General features: G+C 41.5%; 1 protein-coding gene across 12 annotated transcripts in view; it reads right to left on the bottom strand.

Annotated features, from left to right (window-relative positions):
- dlgap1b (discs, large (Drosophila) homolog-associated protein 1b) overlaps positions 1 to 13,935 on the bottom strand; it is a 132,714-nt gene that overhangs the window by 72,148 nt on the left and 46,631 nt on the right. For 9 of the 12 annotated variants that reach the window (XR_015091974.1, XR_015091975.1, XM_086065683.1 and 6 more), the window contains 3 exons: positions 11,170 to 11,297; positions 9,901 to 11,065; positions 7,983 to 8,147 (listed from right to left, as the gene is read on the bottom strand). The gene's annotated coding sequence lies outside the window, so the exon portion shown is untranslated. The remainder of the gene's footprint in view (positions 1 to 7,982; positions 8,148 to 9,900; positions 11,066 to 11,169; positions 11,298 to 13,935) is intronic. The other 3 variants (XM_086065678.1, XM_086065680.1, XM_086065684.1) reach the window with 2 other exon arrangements.

Raw genomic sequence — 13,935 nt, 5'->3', positions numbered from 1 at the left:
CGCCTTCTCTCGCAGTTCGCCTATATAAACACCCGACGCACAATGTGGACCCCTTTTCTATTATTGATGGGAAAGGTTAAAGAATTCCCCGCCTATCTCCTTGCTGGAATAATTATGGCGCCCAAAGCTGGGCTTTGGCATCAGACAGAAATCGATTATCATTATTGCAGTCGTGAAATCTGCTATTTTTGATAATCTAGACTAATCCTCTGGCTCATGCAGTCAAATCAGGATTATTGTATGTACTACATGTGTACTGGAAAAATGTACATGTAAACAATGGTTCTTAAACTGGGGTCTCTAGATCCACAACATTACTTGTTATATAATTTCATGTTGTATCACTAAAACAATTACTCTTCCATAGCTTTGAGCCAATTAAAAGATTCGCTATGATTGTGACCTACCTACCACCTAAATCCATTATCCTTACTTGTGCGCAGCACTCCTAGCTAGCAACAAATAGCTGTACAGTACTTGCGCTAGTTAGCTGTAGTAAAACTTTTACAATGGTCCTAAAGCTGCTTGTATGGTCTATTACTGTGTTTTTACTTTTGTCTTCTCAAGCAAACACACAACAAGAAGATAAATTCAACTTCATGTGTGACCAGCTGCCATTTAGCGAAATTGTGAAGCTAACGTAGCTAACGTGTGTCATTGGGGAGGGGGGGGGGGTGTGCGGGGGGGGGGGGGGGGGGCGGGGGTTAATAGAAAGATTCAGTTTGTTTTGATATGATGATATGTTAGTTATGAGTGCGATTTACCACCTAAATCTACAATCTTTACTTGTGTGCAGCACTTCTAGCTAGCATGAAATAGCTGTACAGTACTTGCGCTAGTTAGCTGAACACATTCAGTTTTTTTTTTAATGATCACAAATCAGTGTTTGTATCATCCAATACTTTGCCTTCTCAAGTAAACGTGTAACCGACAAGAAGTTGACTCGTGTGACCGGCGTTGTTTAGCTAAATTGTGAAGTTAACGTAGCTAACGTGGCTTTGTGGATTTTGTCCCGACAGATTAAGATAAATGTTGTAATTGTGTGCCTTATTTTAGAGTAGCAAAATTTGCATGTTATCATTATCTTTTTCCCTGAAAACGACCTTGAAAATGCAGATTTCCAAACCAGGCGTGACGTATCAGGCCATACTTGAGTCAAAGTCAAATCGCTTCTGATGAAAACCACGTCAAAGGTACTGAAAGTTTTTAGTTCTAAAATGGACTCTAAAGTCCAACTCTCAAGTCATGAGACTTGAGTCCCCCCCAAATGATTTTGGGTTTTGCTGTGAGAGGCCAGTCTGAGCGCTTCAGGAGTGTGACACTTCCCAATAGGGTTGCCTTTGGCTGCCGCAGATACAGTTAATACAGTACAGAGTCAAGAAGGCAGCTTACAGTTTTTTGCTGACGCTACTTTGGATGTGCAGGACATCATTGAGAGAGCGCATGGAAGCTTTGATAAAAGGATGCCAGAAGTGCGATTATGTGCGCTGACTTGACAGTGTGCCGCCAGCATCGGTGTTACTTCCCATTCAAAAAGTGACGGGATCAATTAAATGCCTGCCACGGCAAACTATTTCCCTTTTATAATCACCATTGTTGCGTCGACCCTTATCGCCTCCGCCCCCCCCCCCCCCCCCCCACCACCACAGCCAAGCGCTTAAAGCAGGACTCTTCTTCAAGTAGTCTTCTCGATTCCATTTCGAGCTGGACCTTTTGGCGGCTTATCTCAGCCAACGGCTTCTTAAATAAAGCTCCCCGCTTTAAATAAACCCGAGCCATGCTCACGGTGACTTTCTAGGATGCTTGGTCACATGACAGTCTGGCAACACTGACAACGTGAATGCCACTTGGCAGACGGACGATCATGATACTGATACATTTTTTTTGTAAAAAAAAATAAATAAAAATGATAGCAGTGAATAAGGATATTCGGATTTCAGGATTCCAGGTTAGTCTTTACGGCGGAAAAAGAAAGCCCTGTGGATCAGTGACGCGCACCAACTTTGCGAAACGACACTTTGGCCGAATGTAACTGTGATCACACAACCGCCCACCACTCGACAGCGTACGTCAGCCCTCGGCTTCAGGGAGATCTTCGTCATAACCCTGATTCATCGAAGGCCTCCCTCCTACAGCAACAGCCGCCCGGGTATTTGCCTGAAGCGAGATGCCTCAGTAGCCGCCGACTGGTCAACGCCAGTTCATCTGGGGTTCGACGGACATGGAACCTGGGAAAGGAGTCTGTTGCTCATCATATACAGTACAGCTTTTGTTGCCTTATATTCTCTACTATTCGATAGAACTTTCCATGTACTCCAGAATGTGTTGTGAGCTCCTGTCAAAACTGTTACATCCTGTCAACGTCCTTTCAGGAGAGATGTCAGCCATCTCCACCGATCACTGTCAGGAGAGGAGACAGGCCATCTAAAAGCTTCCTAGAGCTTCGGTCTGCATGTAGATGTGAGCCTGCGGCTTTAGCGCACAAACGGTGTTTGCTACAAAGAAGCCATCTTAACAAAGCACAGAGCAGACGTGTGGCTATTCCACCAAAAAAAGAAAAGAAAAAGAAAAATAAGTAAAGCCCAGCATATTTACTCGAGTCAATGCTGCCGGAACTTCTGCAACGACTTTTTTTTTTCCCTTGAGTGGACATTCGCCGACAACTCCGATGTCAATAAGGCCGACCCATCAAGCGAGTCAGCGAGCAGTCAGTTTGCGTTTGGACTAACAAGCTTCACGGCTGCCTGAGTGCTGTAGCAAAACATCACTTAGCATGCAGCAGCTGATTCTGGCACAGAAAGGACGACGCATGCGTCTCCGTGGGGTTGTGGCCAAAGGCCTCCCCTGGTGGATTGTGTTAGCCAACAATGCTAGTGGCCTTTCACAGTCAGAGCATGCTCCAGTAGCTGGAAGGCTGACTAAAGATGCCTGGCTTTCCCTTGCTCTCCCGTTGGGAATGACGACGTATCCCTTGACAGTTCCGGCGGTATGTCTTTATATCTACAGAAGGGTTGACTCCATCCCAGTGAAAGGGAAGTAAAAGAGGTGAGAGCTAACAATTAAGCTTTGTTTTTCTTCTTCCAACAGTAAAAAGTTTTCGTTTCTCAAGATAAATGCTGTCTGTGTGCTACTGATTTGTAAACAAGAGCCGAGCGTCAACAAAAAACCAGCACCGGGCTGTTGCTTTTTGTGCGATGGGCGCAGAGAAAACAGGTGTAGAGTCCCAAGTTAAGCCTGGCAGGCATGAGCGCGTACGAGGGGAAGCCGCAAAGGTAAACAACGCTCGACATCGGTGACGCAATAGCATGAGACTTAAAAGCTGCAGCACACACAGAAAACCCCCGTCGGCAGATTAGCATAGAAGCAGCGCACTGACCTCAGCGACTCTTCAGCTGCAGCCTGATATCAGGTTTTTGGATGGCCTCCAAAACTCAAATTTGGGTACAGAATACAGAAAACTGCTGGCATTGAAGAGGATTTACTGTACAATATGATAATCCCCTTGGCCTGGTCGTGGTTTGCCATTTGCAAAAAAGGAAACCAAAATAAGTGTTTTGAAAAAGAAACATGACAAGCAGAACAGTGATTTGACGCAAATAGTTTTTGCTCATGTGACCCCTCTAATTATAAAACACAAAAATAACATTGAGAAAGGGCTCTCAAAAGATTTGCTGATTTCAAATCAGGATACAACGCTGCTATCTCATGAAATGTCTTCGTCATTACAGATATGCAGAAACTTGAATTTCACGGAAAAGATGGACGAGACCCTCTTCCACGCCTACCCGTTGAAAAATGGATTTGACGAATATATTCGTCTGTGGCATTAAACGGCTGGATTCCAGTTGATGACTATAAATGTCCACAGCAGTGAATGAGTTAAATATTTTTTCGGAGCGGCTGTTAACTACTTAACGAGCAGAGCTCGTGCCTTCCTGTAAAACACTTCGAATACCCACGCAAGCTATTTAGGAAGATGTTGAAAGAGTATTTTATAAGCCTTAAACTCCTCCAAAAAGCAGATGATCTCAAAAGGGAAGGGATTAGCACATTTAGCTGAAAACTGATTCTCGGTTATGGAGAGTGAGTAAGCCAAAGTGTTTCCACAGGGAAGTTCTCTCCACTCTTGAGACGTTACAAATTGTACCAGGGCAGAAAGCAAAAATCTTCCACAGGTTTCCTGGGGGTAACACGCAGCTTGTTCACTTGCTTGTTTGTAGGGGGGGGAACAAATTAAAGCAGCCTGCTGACAGCTCCCGTACCAGCCATCTAAGCGGCTAAGTGTGCAGGAATGGTGCAGGATGGAGTCCCTTCGAGCCAAATTGGTATAAACAGAAGATTTCCTGTTCTCCGCCATCGAGAAGAGGAAAGTCTTGGAACTACGACCACTCGGCAATTAAAATGCCGCCAAAGAGACGAGAACAGACCCCGGAAGCGAGGGAACACGCACTTGCTGACTCATCAATGCTGTCATTACAACACCACTGTGACTCTTGGCCTTGAGATAATCAAATCTGAGGCGGGACGAGTTGTGAGCAAGGACCGTAGTATCGCTGCGCAAAGCAAAGAAAAAAGAAAAAAAAAGAAACATGTCGCTCATTAGGGAGGTCATATTACAATATTGGTGCCACTGCTAGCCTTAGCATGTTTTTGCTTATCTTCATTTCATATTCAAATTGTATTTATTTATTTGTGATTTGCGGCTGTTTCAACAATAAAAACAGGAAAATAAGGACACAAAAAGTTTTCAAACACAATGTACATAAACCCTGATCAACGATGTAAAATGTGTTGCACTAAACAAATACATAGCTTAGCCTTTAGCCTGCTAGCTTAATGCTAATACTAACTCATAATGGGAAACTATAGACTTACTAACAATACCGCTTACTTGCCATATCAAGAAGAGAAGACACTGGCGGCCATCTTGAATATATTAATTTCATTGCAACACGTTATTTCATGTCTCTCCGGCGAAGACATCCACGTACAACATTCTAATCTAAAAAATAAATAAATAAATACAAAAATGGTGGGTTGCTTTTTTGGGGGCGGCTAGAACCGATTAATGGCAATTCCATTAATTTCAATGGGGAAAGACGATTTGAAATACAAAGGTGATCACGGATCAAATTGAACTTGCACCTGAAGGCACCACTGTATTACTTTGCTATTTAGACAAGGTTTTGGTCCACAATTTTCCAGTATATAGCTGGGGAAGGTTCCACAGAAAAAAAACAAGGGTAGGACACACGACAAGTATGCAGGGGGGGGGGGGGGGGGGGGAAGCGGTGAGGCGTCTTATAAAGCAAAGGCAAAAGGTGGAAAGTTCAGCAAAGAGCCCATCATTATCTGACAGGCAAAGACGCCAAGGCAGTTAATGACGGCTACGCGCCACCACCGCCGTGGCCTAAATGTGGCGGGCGAGATCCTTAACGGGGGATGGGACGGGGCCGCTGCGTCGAACTGGCAAAGCGCGTTTAGGATGGGCGGAACAATCGAAGAAGGAAGATCAGCCGATTGCGGGCTGCTTCTTTGAGATTACATTAAAAAAAAAAAAAATGTCTGCCTTGCAGTGCTTTTCAGCGGAAGCAGGCAAGAAGATAAAGTTAAAGAGGGAGCGAAAATCATTAAGTACGCTTCTTGCTCCACACCTCATTAGTTCAAATGTTGTATGCGGCTCAGCGTTCCTGTTATGTATTACTCCAAACACACGCTCGCTTTTGCTAATCTACTAATGGTTTCTCCATACACGGCTGACCTCTTCGCCTCCGTCCTTCCTTGCATCCTTGAATCTTGCTGTAGTCAGAATAACAATTCCTACACACACACACACACACACACACACACACACACACACACATACGCACTAATACAACCATTCCCAACCTCAGGTGTGTTGCGGGAAATTAGCCAATTTCACATAATTGGACTGAAAAGGATTTAGTTATAACAAATTATGTATCTTCTTTGTTCATTGGCAACGGGTATAAAAGGTAGACCAATTGAATTACACAAAAGATCCATTTCCATCACAGCTGGAGATTGTCGAGAGAGTCTTTTAACAGGCTACGAGTTTTTTTGTTTTGTTTTTAAATAATGGGAATCAAGACAGCTCATACACACTGGTGTCAAGATGGAGAATCAGACGAAAAACCAAGACTGTTGTGATTGGTCAAAAAAAGCTGACCTTGCATAAATGTCAACATTTGTGCAATCAGTCACAAAAATATAAGCGAAAAAAAAAGACATGACAGAAATCCACTGGTTTGCAAGAACGACGAAAGGAAGTTTTGGGACGATTGAGATTTTTTGTTCGCTCTGAACATTACAATCAACAAGAATACTGTCTTTTGTGACAATAAAAACACTAAGCTTATGGAAGGAAAGAGCTAACTCAGCTTCCACTAGAAAAAAGTTTGTTCCTATCTTTTTCCATTCTTTAAATCATTTGCTCCTAAAAGCTTCATTCTATATTAAATATTGTATAAATAACGTATTTATATGTTTTTAATGATTTTTAACGCTAAAGCATACAAAAGACGTTGATGCAGCCTCTGACCTGAAGAGGTCGCTTTAAACAATGGTAGTTATTACAAAAAACGGCCAGCAGGTGGCAGCAGAGTATAAGAGATCAACCAGGGCCGTGTTGCAACAAGCTCTTTTCCCCAGTGTTTTCAACAGGTTCGTGAATAATGATGAAACTTAGCTATATTCTAATGCTAATTGCTGCAAAACTGAAACAGATACAAAAAAAAAAAATCCTGATGAGAGAAATGACTGAATGTATTTGACGAAAAATTCGCTGGTAGCAAGCAATAAACGGTTGGATTCCAATTGACGAGTATAAACGTCCATGGGAAGGAAAGAGTTAACACACATCACAGGATCATCTTTTACATGCAAGTGACAATTTGCTATCGTGATCACGAGGGAGGGGAAAAAAGCAAAAATGTGTCCAATATAGTGAGTCTGAATTTGTTATAGAGCAAAATTGTGGATAAAACGCTTACATTTCGGACTCTTCCTAATAATGTTTGAAATTTGGATTATCGTTGCTACCTGTGATCACCAGACAAAAATAGACAATTTTTTTTTGTGGGAATGCTGAAAATTGAGGGGGTGGGATTCAAACCGGCAACCTCCTGGTTACTGGACAATGCATTTTGTCAGAGCGCTGGTAATAATGAGAAGTTGTATGCATGGGAGTGTGCGTGGAAAGTGGGACTTTGAAAAAGTTCAAAGTCAGTCCCCATTGAAAATGAACGGCGAAAAGATATTTACATTCAATTGTGTCAATACTGTAAGTAATCAGAATCAGACGGTATATTCCCAAGATGGCGTGAATTTTTGCAAGTGGAAATTTGAACGGTGTAAATTGGATGTATTATGTGGGAGTTCTTGCACGGCAAAAAAAGTGAGGAGAATAAAATGTTATACGTAATAAGTAAGAATAAAGAATCCCAATAACCGATGCTTCCCACAATAATAATAAAGATTAGAACAAATACACAACAAAGCAGTATTGCAGATCACGTCGATCATTTTGGTCACTGCAATGGTGGCATGAACCACTTACAAATCAGTTCTTGTGTGAAAGCACTTTCACTCTGCATCTGACCTTATCAACAAGGCTTGCCCCCCCCCCAACTGAATTGCACTAACCCTCTGATGAATTCTCGCGCACCGTGTAATTAAGCCTCGAAGGCAGTCCCCTTCAACCCTGCCAATTAAAGCACTTTCACACCTTATCAACCCAAACATACTTGTCACTCTTTCCACGTTGAGTAGAAAATAAAGAAGCAACAAACCAGTCGTTACCTCATTATCACTCAACACTTTGTGAAAAAAAAAACTTTCATGCCAATGGACTGTAATGCGTTACGTTCACACACACACGCACATTCGCACTGAAAACGGTTTTGCGCAACAATCCCAAGTGATGTGAGCAGGATGTCGAACATTTTTGCGCATTCTCTTACCTTAGCGACGCAGCTCGGCGTCCGTCTCGCGAGGAGGACGCCCGGCGCGGTATTCCTTGGCCGTGAGGTGACTGCGGCGTGGATGCGGTAGGAGGACGTCACTTGTTGTGTGGCCGGCTCCGACACGCCGTCGTGGTGTCCCCCTGCATTGCTCCGTGTGTTCGGCTGCAAAGGCATCACGGAGCATGTGTGTATGTGTGTGCGTAAAGGGAGAGAGAGAGAGAGAGAGAGAGAGAGAGAGAGAGAGAGAGAGAGAGAGAGAGAGAGAGAGAGAGAGAGAACACAAGCTGCACAGGAAGGGTTTGAGGCAAAACATGGCCTGGATTTCACGGCTTAGAGCTAAGCAACAATGCCAGGCTGCTTTAGGGCACTGAGTATGGACAATCAACTTAAAAAATTATATTTTTATAAAAAAATGCAAATAACATTGTATTATAATAATAAAAGAGAACATAAAGCGATAAACTGGTTTAATGAAGTGTAATTAAGTCAAATGTCTGTTGTTGCAGTTTATGACGTGTGCGTCGAGTGGCCCGCCAGAGTTAAAATAGTTTGTTAGTTTTTATTTCATTATGAATTTCGATTTTTCAATTTTGTTAGTTTTAATTTTGAGCAAATTTGTTAGTTTTTATTTCGAAAAAAAGGCTTTGTTTGAGTTTTTTATTTTTATTTTAGTATTAGTTAAAAAAAAAAAAAAAAGAGCGCAATGATGATGACATGTTGACGCGGTAAGACAATAAACAATGAGCTCTCAAAATGAATATGAAAAACATTAAAACTAATAAATGGCCTCTGAAAACTAATTAAAACTAAATTTAAAAACAAAACTCAAAAACAAATAAAAACTAACTACAGTACTGTTAAATGAAAAGCAGAAGAGGAAAAAAAAAATACATTTTTTTTTTGTGTGCAAAATTTAAAAAAAACAAAGTGCTAAAGATTGTGTAGTCAAAATTATTACAGTGGTTTACTAATACTTTTTAAAACAACCATCCACAAATCAAATACAGGTGCTGTATAATAGGCCACATGTCAATAAAACTGAGTAATGACTAAAGTGTCAAGAACTGCTTTGTTAGCGGCTGAAGAACTATCGCGCCAAAGCCAAAGGGTAAGCAGAGCTGCATTTTTAGCACAGAGTTAGCTCATAAACAGTGCATACGCAAATGTTTGGCGTGTGAACGTGGGGTATTTGGGTTTGCTCTTTGGATATGCTACCCACTGCTTGGTAATGAAGTGCTGCCTCCACCAGTGAAAATATAATAGCGACTCGATGTGGAATTTGTATTTTTGGTTTTTACATTGTCGTGATTATCTCAAAAGATGATTTTGGAGGATTTCCGAAGTACCAGAAACAAGACGCGATTCAAACCCAGAACCTCTTGATTGCGAGGCAGACACACTAACCTAAGTCACACTAAGTCAAATCTTTTTTTCTTAGTTTTAAGTTTTTTTTAATGACCAATTATAGTTTTTTTAATTTATTTTTTTATCTTTTTGACGGTTTACGTGTGGATGGTGAAAAATCCATAACATCACCGCTGAAGTGGCAGCAGGGCACAGTGACACGGCGGTTGCATTCATGTAGGACGCAACACGGCGGCACATCTGGGACGAGCTGTGTTGTTTATTTGGGGAGGGGGTATTTATTACCCTCATATCCAGCATTCAACAATTTTATTGCTGGCAGTCAATCAAGGTGTTGTGTGTATGTGTCAGCGCAGTCAATAATCCCTCCGGACTCAACGGTGATTATAAACAGACAGTAAAACGCATCAAGCCGAATTATTTGCGGTTGTCGCGCGTTGACTTTCACCGTAACGAATCCCGCCGGTCCCCGAGGGAAGCGTCGTGTTCCCCTGCGGTAAATGTTTACAGCGCCACAATTCAACAACAACACACTGTGGGGCTTACTTACAATTCATTCAAGCCTGAGATGCTTTTGCGTCTCGCCTGGGGGGGAGCTGCTTCTGAGTTCCCCCCGAACCTCGCTTGTGTTGTACATCCTGCGGAAAAACAATATCAATCGTTCAGCTTTCAATGGACACGCTGCCAGTCGGCTGCAGTAATAGTAGTTGTTCCTTGCAGAGGATAAAGAAAACATGTGAGTATTGTTATATGATTTGTTTCCGGGCTGCTGAAATATCCATTGTTTCAACAGTTATATCATCGCTACACTGATGCTATTCGTTAGCCTGTCTACAATGTTTTGCACCGTTAGCATGAAGCTAACTGGATGTATCCAAGTACTGTGCATAACATCTACACTACAGACACTTTCGATGCAAATCCGCTCCGCGTTTTCCATCTGGCTCTGGCTCAGCATGCAACAGCCAGCTAGTGATCAATAATTCACATGCGGGAAGGTAGTTGCAAACATATGAAAGACGACATAAAACTGTTGCCGTACGCGGCTGTCGCACTTTCCATCCAATTAGCCTTGAGCGCCGAGTGTTTGGCTGCATCGTTTTGCAAGTGAGCACACATGCAGCGCACCGACTTGCTCACTTTATAATTACTTGGCTGTTTATAGTGAAGCTTCTGCGGGAGACGCATGAATAATGAATGGTTTTACCTTAATAGAGATTCCAAGCTGCCACACACAGACATCAATACTGACTAAATTAATTGCGGGTTCCGAGGTGGAGAGAGCAGCCAAAAAAAAAACTGGACTCAAGTGCTGTAACTAGCAAGAGTAAAGAGATCAGTGAAAAGAAGTACTCAAGTAGTGGTGAGTAACATAGAGCACATGATCGTCCAATGGACAAAAACATTAAATAGGAATATGTTACGTCATTCGAATTTTGCCAGACAATATTTACCGGTAAAACATAAGCTAGCTCCAATGCTAAATCCGAAAGACGGAGATGCCACTGTATATTTAATTTGTTTAAAAGTCCAAGAGGTTCGTCTTCCTCTGCTGCCTCCATTAGAACACTTGAAGACTTGAGGGAGATGATCCAGGTTTCAAATCGGGCCTTAAGTATGTTCCCACCTCGCATTTCCGTGGGGACTTCTTCAAACGTTTGAGGTTCCCTTGAAGAATTCGTCTCCTTTGGACTCGATTTAGAACAACTCTTTGCCTGCAAGCATGTTGAATCCAGCCGGAAAATTAGCCTCCTCTTTTGAGGCTTCAAAACTATAATAAAACCACATATAACTTTGAATAATTAATAATAACCCCCACCTTTCAACTGTTGCCCGATTAGAAGGTGCAACATTATGACTGCTCCATTTTTGACGATTCCAAAGCTTGTTTTGAAGTGTGACAGGTCCCGTCTACGTTTCCTCAAGTGCTCTTCTCACCTTCCTAAACTTGACAAAACAAAGAAAGTCATGAGGAGACGTGAAATATTGAACAGAAGCACACTCGCGCTGGGCGGTCACCTAAGCGGAGGAGCGAGACGGAGGGACACGTGTGAATTAAAGCAACACAGGCGGCCGGTTGTGAAGGCAGATTTGATGATATCCACAACCTGTCATATTTCTTTCTAGTCAGGTGTAAACAGGAACTGTTTATATATATATATATATATATATATATATATATATATATATATATATATATATATATATATATTAGGGGTGTGAATTGCTTAGTACCTGGCGATTCGTATCAGGATTCATAGGTCACGATTCGATGCGATACCGATTAATCCCGATACAACTCTATAAATTGATTGTTGCGATTTTTTCAACTCAAATTTAGAAAATACTCATCAGTAAACTTGTACATGTACACTGTAAGATTTGTATGAAAGTTGATTTATCTGAAAATTCAGGTTGCATGTTTGAATAAAAATATTAAGGCTTAATGTTCCATTAATATAACGTTCTTCCATGCTTAATGTGTAAATCCTAACCCTCAGTAAGACGTTTTGTTGAATATTCCCATAAAAAATGTATGTTTAAAAATCGATTCGGCCGCATATTTAATCGATTTGAGAATTGCGCGCTGCAATATCACGATATATTGCCGAATTGACTTTTTGTAGGACCTCTAATATATATATATATATATATATATATATATATATATATATATATATATATATATAGGAACTTTAATTTTTTTATTATTATTATTATTAAAAAATAATTTATTAACTTTAAATTAACTCAAAATTTCGTTTGAAAGAGTTTTATTTACACATTAGACTATTAACATGGGCAATTCTAAACATTGAATTATTTGCAGTTTGTCACCAATTTCTCCATAATTTGTCCCTATTTTTTATAGTCCTGCTTATTATTTTGGCTTTCAACTCCACTGTCGCTGATCCAGCATGTTTTAAATATATTCCAAAATTGCATACAAATGAAGGTCTGCCGCTGAGTAAATAAACTGGACGGCATATGAAATATGGAATTCATCTACAATAATGTAAAATTATGAGAGGAAAATTGGTGTAGACAGGAAGGCTGACAGGTAGAAGGTGCTGGGAGAGCGACGATGCACATGATTTTTTTTGCTTGACCGCGCAGCTTCTCGCCACACATTTCTACTCCTCCTCAGCCCGCCGCCACACCATCTTTTCCATTTTCCTCTGGTCTGGCGCTTCCTGGCCGGCCACATGTTTACCTCGCTGAGTCCCAGCCGAAGTGACAGGTGTCATAAGGGCTCCGCTGATACTGGCTAAAGAAGCTGACCCCGGAAAACGAGTCAGCTCGCGTTACATTCATCGTGACAGCTCCAAACAGCAGAAAGGGGGGTCATTACCTCTGCCAAGGAGGTTATGCTCTGCCTTTGATGTACAGTATATGCGCAACCTACTGCCTACAGTGTTGGATATATCAAACTGGATCAAACCTTCATTAAGGCAAGGTGTATTTTACGTTGGAAAAACACTCATGGAAAACCACCCCCCCAAAAAATTGTCACAGAAAAAAAGTTAAACAAATTAACAAATAAGCGCACGACCAGCAAGTGAGCAGAGTCTCGGTGATGAGTAAAAGGGAGAAAAATCCGCCTTTGTCAGGAATAAATGGCAGGCAATCCCCTTTCACGGAATCAAGCCATTCCACTATGGTGACACCTGAACAATGCCGCTAAGCCACTCGCTCGCCGACAGGATTCCGAAAACCAAATCACACAGACGGAAGGAAACAACAATGACAGATGTGCAGTTCAGCGCTGCTTTGAGGATGTCAGGGGACGTGTCATTGCTCGATTTCCAGTTCCTGTTACAGCCGTTTGAAGACGGACGGCGGCACAGAACCGGAGGCCAAACTGCCACGAACCACCGAGTTATTAGTGTCAGTAATGAGTCAAATAGAACTTTTCATTTACACCTACCTTTTTTTAGTATTTGTCATTATTTTTGACTTATGACTAAATCTATAGTAAACATGCTGCGCTCTGCCTTTTTAATCCAGAGTGAGTGTCGGGAAAATGGCATTTTAAAATCCCATTAGTGGCATAAATCATACACTATCAGCATAGACTTGCACACAGACTCGTAAACGGGTAGCGAAAACGTAACGGAAAAATACACAAATTGTGTGATTTGGCTTCTCTTTTCTGGCTCAGAATCCTCCTACAATGAAACCGCTGATTAATTTTTTTGGGAACTGGTTGAGTTATTATCAGAAGTATGTATGTGTGATGGCAGCTCGTTTTTTTCCATGTTGTCACGTTTCAGAGTGGGAATTTAAGTAGTAAGTCAAAAAAGGAAAAGACGGAAAAGTCGCTGAATTATAGTGACAAAATCGTTAAGGTGGAAACATTGATGTTTCTTTTGTAAGCTAGCAGTCGGAGTCTAAAACTGACGCACCTTGAAATGAAACATTTGAATTAATCACTCAAATTAATTAATTACCACGTGCTATTAACAATTAAAGTCAAGAGCACATAAGTAGCGCAATGGCTAATGACTTTCACGGAAATTAGCAGAGAAGCTAGCTAACACGGCCATGGGTTCCTCACAGTGTATTTAACCCGTCCAAACTTAAC

The sequence above is a fragment of the Leptonotus elevatus genome, chromosome 21 (assembly GCF_054856555.1).
Source record: "Leptonotus elevatus isolate MCC_2025b chromosome 21, RoL_Lele_1.0, whole genome shotgun sequence".
NCBI classification, from domain to species: domain Eukaryota; kingdom Metazoa; phylum Chordata; class Actinopteri; order Syngnathiformes; family Syngnathidae; genus Leptonotus; species Leptonotus elevatus.
The sequence above is the reverse complement of the archived record's forward strand: the minus strand, read 5'-3'. Positions and strand labels throughout refer to the sequence as shown.